General features: G+C 44.6%; 1 long non-coding RNA gene and 1 other non-coding gene across 2 annotated transcripts in view; both read right to left on the bottom strand.

Annotated features, from left to right (window-relative positions):
- Positions 1-3,380: 3,380 nt before the first annotated feature.
- On the bottom strand, positions 3,381-3,527 carry LOC116079422. The gene has a single exon (XR_004113975.1). It is a non-coding gene; the product is annotated as a small nucleolar RNA SNORA43 (small nucleolar RNA).
- A 36-nt stretch (positions 3,528-3,563) lies between these two features.
- LOC116078453 overlaps positions 3,564-8,322 on the bottom strand; it is a 6,717-nt gene continuing 1,958 nt past the window's right edge. Inside the window, exon 2 of the long non-coding RNA XR_004113553.1 lies at positions 3,564-4,508. This is a non-coding gene — a long non-coding RNA (uncharacterized LOC116078453). The remainder of the gene's footprint in view (positions 4,509-8,322) is intronic.

The following is an 8,322-nucleotide window of genomic DNA, read 5'->3' as shown; positions in this document are numbered from 1 at the left end:
TTGGGTGGGTCTTGAACCTGTTTCACTACATCTCTTCTCTTTGATACCCAGTGACTCACTGGAGGAGTCCAATCATTCATCTGTAACACACATGGGTTTCTATCCCGAATGACCTGAGGCCTTCCATACCCATATTCAACACACACACACACACACACACACACACACACACACAGTAGCCTCATAATGGTGGTATCCGTCTAGGATTCCACAAATTTAAGATATGAATGTTGGTCCCAGCTGCATCTCTTCCTGTTTGTGTAAAGGTTTACTTCTCTAAAACCTTGACCTCATTTGGGAGATGGAGATTTTGAGGGGTGCTAAGGCAGCATACAAATCTCTGAGAAGCCAGAAGTCGCCTTGCTTCTCTGATGGGAACTCATCCGGAATTCTAGCTTACGTTTCTCTCCATTCCCATGGGAGAGGAGGTCAAGCCACCAGACCTGGAGAAGAGAAAGAAGCACATTCCAGAAACAGCCAGCCCTTAGGGGTCTTGACTATGTGTTGGGTAAAGGAACCAGTTAGTGAGCCAGCTGGGGTCAGGAGGCTTGAAACTCGCTACCAAACAAACCCAGAGATGATTCATTCCCACTGCACTGAATTAAAAAATAGACAGAAATAAGTCTCCCAGGAGGAGGATGGGAAAGACAACAGTGTAAGGTATGTAGGCATGGGGGAAGAGGGCACAAGCCAAGGTCATGTCTCCTTTTTTTCATCCTCAAGGCAAAGCCGGTCCATTTGGAGCCCCAGCCTTTCTTAGTCACCTGTAGCATCTTGACTCTTAACTCCCTGCAGCCTCATAAAGAAACAGAGCAGCACTCAGTTCTAAGAATCTCTGACTGCAAAGTCACTTGGATTTCTCTTCCCTTCCTTACTTTTGAAGGTTTTATTTTGAAAAATAGGAAAGGTTTAAAGTGGACTTGCAGCTGTCCTACGAAAGGAAAACTGATGGTATGCTGGCATTTTGTGACAGATGTTCAGCTTCCTGCCTCTTTGTTGGCAAAATTAATAAAGACTGGGTGCTTAGCACACCAAACTCCAGACATGAGCGTGAGTTTCACAATGTATCTCAGTGGGTAGCAGACATCTTGTCATTTCACAGAAGAGACAGACAGCTAAGCCCCGGAGGAGCTGTTACCCAAGGTCTTGTGGTCAAATGGTGTGTGCAACAGGAGCTGACAGACAGATTTCCTGTTACAATGTTGTTTAGTCTGTTTATTTTATGAAACCCTCTTTCTTCCCATCCTGAACTTGGTACACTGTGTAATGATTATCACATTCAACACATCCAGGCTAGAGAGAGCTCCGTGGTTAGAGCATTAACTGCTCTTCTAGGAACTCAGGTTCAATTCCCAGCACCCACATGTCAACTCACAACTTGTCTGTAAGTCCAGTTCTAGGGGATCTGATGCCCTCTTTCTATCCTCCGAGGGCAGTTGAAATCATGTTCTCATAAACAGACACAGACCTACACATAGGTTAAAAAAAAAAGCATGTGCTGGGCGTGGTGGCACATGCCTTTAACCCCAGCACTTGGGAGGCAAAGGCAGGCAGATTTCTGAGTTTGAGGCCAGCCTGGTCTACAGAGTGAGTTCCAGGACAGCCAGGACTACACAGAGAAACCCTGTCTCGAAAAACCAACAAACATGGGCAGGTGAGATGGCTCAGCAGGTAAGAGCACTGACTGCTCTTCCAAAGGTCCTGAGTTCGGATCCCAGCAACCACATGGTGGCTCACAACCACCTGTAATGAGATCAGATGCCCTCTTCTGAAGACAGCGAGTGGGGCTGGCAAAGGTCCTGAGTTCAATTCCCAGCAGCCACACACATGATGGCTCACGGCCATCTGTACAGCTACAGTGTACTCATACACATAAAATAAAATAAAAAAATTAAAACCAACACAAAAAAACAAACAAAAAAACCAAAAATAAAATAACCCTAATAAAAACCCACCCGCAACACATACTCACACACACACACACACACACACACACACACACACACACACGCACATATACTCACATACATAGACATACATTCACACACACTCACTCATTGCCGACGCCCATTGCCACCCTGTTGCATTCATCCTATAACTGAAAGTTTGTGGCCTTTATTTTCCTTCCTGATTCTTAAAACAAGCCTTTGGCTTGTCATTTCTGAGCACACAGGCGGTGTAAAGTATCTATCATGCCAAATCCAGGAGTGGGTGACAAACTTTCTGTTGGGTGATGTAGGGAACAATCCTTTCATCATAGCTCCTCAGGAGGCAGACAAAGGAAGATTACACAGTGAGTTCCAAACCAACCTGAGCAAAGACTTATCTCAAAATAAAATGTAAAACGAGGGGCTGGAGAGATGGCTCAGTGGTTTAGAGCTGCTCTTGCCGAAAGCCCAATCAGGGTTCCCAGCATCCATGTCAAGAGCCTCACAGCAACTCGTACATGTTTTATACACACACACACACACACACACACACACACACACACACATATATCACATACCTACAAATCATCTTTAAAGTTTTATATTATTTCTATGTATATGTGTATGTAAAAATAGATCATTTTAAAATATTTATTTTTGAATTATGTATATGTGTTTGTGGGTAGTTATGTGTATCTGACTGCAGATGCCTGTAGAGCCCAAAGGCATTAGATCCCTTGGAGGTAGAGTTAAAGGTGGTTACAAGCCACTGTATAGGTGCTGGGAACCTAATGTGGTTTTTTTTTTGCCAGAGCTGAAAGCACTCATGACTGCTGAGCTATCTCTCCAGCCCTTAAATAAATCTTTTCTTTTCTTCTTCAAGAATTAACAAGCTTGTGTCACAGCACCTACAGTCAGTCCCCCCTCCCACTGCCCTACACAATTGTCACTTCTAAGGCCATGTGCAGTTGGCTGGATGGGAGAGTGTAGTCTTAGAGGGCCCTCTACCCCATTAGCACAGATCTCATTACACTAGTTTTGGAAGAACAATCAAATCCTAGCAAACCCAAATATGGTTCAGAATTTAGGATGTGGGCTCTCAGGAAGAGAACTGTGGAGTTGCCCAAAGCCTATCTGGGTGAGTCAGCCGGTTCCTGGTGAGGTCAGAGAGGTCACGGCTGAGTCCCATGGTCTTAAATCACAGCTGCCCTGTCCAAGAGGTAGTCCTCATCCTCCCCAGATCTGGGAAACGAAAGAAACTTGTCCATTTCTTATATTTTCCTGGCCTCTCTGAATCTCCCCCAGAAAACTCTGTCTTCACACCCCTCCCACTCCAAAGCTGCATCTTGCTGAAATGCTGAATAGACAACCTCAGGTGAGTCCCTGACTCGTATTGGGGTCTGGTCATCAGTATCCAAGCCAAACCACAGTGTCACCTCACCATAGTCTGCAAAATGTCAGGCTCTTAACCAACCATTCTTAGTGCTTACTGGCTTCTGAACACTGAGTGTAGAAATAGCCACTTGCCCTCTGCCCTGATGTGACAGACACAGCTAAGCAGCTGTGCTGTGCCTGTGGTGCTGACAGACAGAGGACAAAATAAATCTTAAACAAACAAACAAAAATCCAGTCTTGGTGGTGAACAACTTTAATCCTAGGATTTAAGAGGCAGAGCCAGGTGGATCTCTATAAATTCATGGTCAGCCTTGTCTACAGAGCATGTTCCAGAACACCCAGGACTACATAGAGAAACCCTGTGTAAAACACTCCCTCCGCCCCCAAAAAAGGGAAAACAAAGAAAGAAAACAAAGAAAAATTAACTTTATAGTTTAGCACAAGGGCATTTGCCTAGCACACATGAGACCCTAAGTTAAATACCAGTACTGACCAAGTAGAAGAAGAAGAAGAAGAAGAAGAAGAAGAAGAAGAAGGAGGAGGAGAAGGAGGTGGGGGAGGAGGTAGAGGAGGAGGAGGAGGAGGAGGAGGAGGAGGAGAAGAAGAAGAAGACTGACGACGACGACAAGGACTAAGAATTGGATTTGGTTTCAGCACCCACACAGCACTCTCACATACAACTGCTTGTAACTCCAGTTCCAGGGATCTGACACCCTCTTCCCACTTCCACAAACACCAGGTGGACATGTGGTACTCATAATATGTTCATAGGCAAAACATGTTTTTAAAAGAGAAAGGGGGAAGGGAGGAGGAGGTAGTGGAGGAGGAGGAAAGAAAGAAGAAACAAGATTAGAAGCTATTCCCAAGGGAAGAATTCCTGAGCCAGAGGCTGTCTTGCCCCAGGCCATCCCTGAGGGCTGAGACCAGAATTTGAGGGTGGGTTGAGGCAGCCTCTCTAGGGTGCTTAGTCCAGACAGCAGTTGCTGGGGTGATGGAGAACCCAGGACCCTGGAACAGAATGTCCTCTGTAAACAAAACTCCCAGGGCTCCTCAGGACACAGACACTCAGGCCCTTTTGCAAATCGGTGCTGTGCAGCTGAGATGAGCCACAGCAGGCCTGGAAGAAAGCCTTCTTCGATGTTCCCAGGAACAGGCTTGAGATCCCCAGGGAATAGAGCATGACCCCTTTGGAAATGTAAGAAATTATATTTATTAGTTTTAGAATTTTCAAGAAAACTATAATTATAGGGGATTTGGAAAACACAATGAAAGAAAACATGGTTTCCACTGATAGCCCATAGATTGCAATGTAGCACAGACTTGCACAAGTCTGTCTTATCTTTGTCACATGGCCAGGAGAGAGACTAGTTTTAGGCCTGCTTGGTGCAAGGCAAATCTAGCCCAGAGAGAGTAAGTTATTTATCCAATGCCACAGTGCTGGAGTGAAGCATTCCAGGTGCGTGCAGAGCAAAGACTGGGGTTTGGATGCAGTTTGGCATGGCAGGTTTTCACCAGTACATCACATGGAGCCTGTGAACATAACCTGCAAAGAAGGCAATGTCAGGCAGCTGAGCCTCACACTGTACTTAATAACCCTGTTATAATGTAAGTTGTCAGTTTTCTTCTGGTCTCTCACATATAATTTGATATGTCCCAAATCATAGTTTTCATACTGTTTTACATCCCTTTAAATTTTTAAAAAATATTATTTATTTATTTATTTATTTGTTATATGTATGTAAGTACACTGTAGCTCTCTTCAGATACACCAGAAGAGAGCATCAGATCCCATTGCAAATGGCTGTGAGCCACCATGTAGTTGCTGGGAATTGAACTCAAGACCTGTAGAAGAACAGTCGATGTTCTTTACCTCTGAGCCATCTCTCCAGTCCCCTTTAAATTTTTATATGTATCATATTTCTAAGATTCATTTTATTTTGTGGGCTGGAGAGATGGCTTTTATCAGCATCCACATGGCTGTCTCTCAATGGTGCATTTCAATGAGAAGACTGCTAGCTTTAATGAAATCTGGTATAGTTTGTCTGCAGGTTGTATACTTTTGATGCCTTAGGAAATGTTCATCCTGGGCAGTGTTGGCATGTGCCTTTCATCTCAGCTCTGAGGAAGCAGGGGCAGGTGGATCTCTGAGTTCAAGGCCAGTTTGAACCACAGACCAAGTTCCAGGACAGCTAGTGATACACAGAGAAACCCAGTCTCAAAAAAACAAAACAACCTTTAATCCCAGCACTTGGGAGGCAGAGGCTGGCAGATTTCTGAGTTTGAGGCCAGCCTGGTGTACAGAGTGAGTTCCAGGACAGCCAGGGCTACACAGAGAAACCCTGTCTCAAAAAAACAAAACCAAAACAAAACAAAACAAAATGTTCACATAACTCAGTTATGCTTTTTTTGTTTCCTTTTTTTTAAGTTACATTTATTTATTTGTTTACTTATTTCGAGGCAGGGTTTCTCTGTGTAACCCTGGCTATCCTGGAACTCACTCTGTAGACCAGGCTGGCCTCAAACACAGAAATCCGCCTGCCTCTGCCTCCCAAGTGCTGGGACTAAAGGCGTGCGCCACCCCGGCCTGGCCGAGGACTGATTTTTTAAAATATCTCTACAAACAAAATTAATTTGTTCCAAGGACATGTATCTGGAAAAAGAATCAGGGAAATGAGAAGCAGCTGATTTCGGGAGGAAGGTGACCACTTTCATTTTGAACACCCTAGTTCTGGCTTGCAGTGAATCACGGGTACTCGTCTGTCACTTTCCTTGCCACCTCCAGTCTCTGGTCAAAGTGCAGTTCTGAATGGAGGCTCTGACGAGGACTTTCCTGTCAAAGCTATTAATCATTAGCTCTAATGAACAGATGACGCTTTGATGGGATAACCAGCACCCACGGAGTATACATTATATGTGTGTTTTCTTCACTCGGTGTCCCAAGTCCTGTGAGGCAGCTACGGCTGTCTCCAACTTACAAATGAGGAACCGCGGCTCAGTGGGGAAACTCCCTGCTTGGGCTGCTAGCAAGAACTAAGTTGTGTTTTTCTGAATGGTACCATTTCTCAAAGGCACCATGAAGATTCCTAAGTCTTTGTTTCATGCATGAGTGCCACAGAGCTGCTGAAACGAACCATGGGAAATTTATTCCCTCACACTTCAGGAGTCCAGACACCTGCTATCAAAGTGTTGGGGCGGGGGTGGGGGTTGGGGTGTTGATTCCTTCTGAGGACTCTATAGGAAATGGGTTGCATGCTTCTCTCTTGACCTTCAGGTCATACACACAGATGTATCACTCCTCTGTCACTAGGCATTCACACGGATGGCTCATGAGGCCAGCGGTCATGTTAGGTTTTTTCTTTTCATTTGGGGAGACAGGGTTTCTGTGTGTAGCCCTAGCTGTCCTGGAACTAGCTCTGTAGACTAGGTTGGCCTCAAACTCAAAGAGATCCACCTGCCTCTGCCTCCCAAGTGTTGGGGTTAAAGGCATGTGGCACCAATACCTGGTGGCATTTTATTTTTTAATAATAGTAATAATAATAATAATAATAATAATAATAAGAAGAAGAAGAAGAAGAAGGCTGGTTAGATGGCTCACTAAGCAAAGGGTCTTGTCACCAAGTCAGGTGACCTGAGTTTGATTCCTGGAACTTACATGGTAGTAGCTGAGAACCATATCCATTCAATTGTCCTCAGACCATCAAGCATGCATATGTGCACCTGCACAACCCTGTCACAAATACATAGATGGATTTGAAAATGTAAAACTTCAAGGTAAATGTTGGAGAGGTGGCTCAGTTCAAAGGCAGTACTGCTCTTGCAGAGAACCAGAGTTTTATGCCCAGCATCCACATCGGGTGACTCATGGCCAGCTATAACTCTAACTTCAAGGAATCCTCTGACTCCCTTAGACACTTGCACTTTTGGTCACTCCTCATCCTACCCAACACACACGTACATTCATAATTTTAAAAGAAAATTTTAAAATAAATCTTTTTTTGGATTTATTTATTTAATGTATTATGAGTACACTTGTTGCTGTCTTCAGACACCCCAGAAGAGGGCATTGGATCCCATTACAGATGGTTGTGAGCCACCATGTGGTGGCTGGGAACTGAACTCAGGAGCATCTGGAAGAACAGTCAGAGCTCCCAAACCCTGAGCCATCTCTCCAGCCCCCAAATCTTTTTTTTTTTTTTAAAGCTTCTAATCCAGGAAGAAATGACTACCTTTTCACTCCAAACTTACTATTTCTTGAGGTGTGACGGTTTAATTACACCCTTCAAAACAGATATATTGAGTCTTAACTCCTGGCACCTCAGTAGGCAGCCTTATTTGGAAAGAAGGCCACTGACAATGTCATTAGTTGAAATGACATGGAGGCTGAGGTATGAGTAGCTCTTGCCTAGCACACATGAGGCTCTGGATTCAAGTCCCAACATTGCACAGTCTAAAGAATAAAACTGCCAAGTGACCTGGGACAGAGCTCCACTGACTTAGGTGGCTGAGAGGAGAGGAGACCTTGAGCCCAGAGGTTCAAGGGTACCCTGGGCATCAGAGTAAGATCCTATCTCAAAAACACCTCCTCCTTCTCCCATAATGAGATCACACTGGACTGGAGAGGTGGCCATTCCAGCATGGCTGCTGTCCTCATGAGATGTCTGTGTGGTGTGAATGCCTTGTGACAGCAGAGTGACACATCTGTATGTGGAGGAAGTAGTCATCTGAAGGTCAGAGAGAAGCATGCAACCCATTTCCAGCAGAATCCTCAGAAGCAATCAACCCCTCCCTGACACTCTGGCAGCAGGTGTCTGGACTCCTGAAATTTCCCATGGTTCATTTCAGCAGCTCTGTGGCATTCAATGAAACATGAAACAATTCTGTATAAAATTTTATGCTTTAAAAAATTTTGGAAAAAAAAGTTTAAAAATAAAAGGGCTGGAGAGATGACTCAGTGGTTAAGAGCACTGACTGCTCTTCCAAAGGTCCTGAGTTCAAATCC

This window comes from Mastomys coucha, unplaced genomic scaffold (assembly GCF_008632895.1).
Source record: "Mastomys coucha isolate ucsf_1 unplaced genomic scaffold, UCSF_Mcou_1 pScaffold5, whole genome shotgun sequence".
Taxonomy (NCBI): Eukaryota; Metazoa; Chordata; class Mammalia; order Rodentia; family Muridae; genus Mastomys; species Mastomys coucha.
Note: the sequence above shows the minus strand (reverse complement) of the source record. Positions and strands in the feature narration are given on the sequence as shown.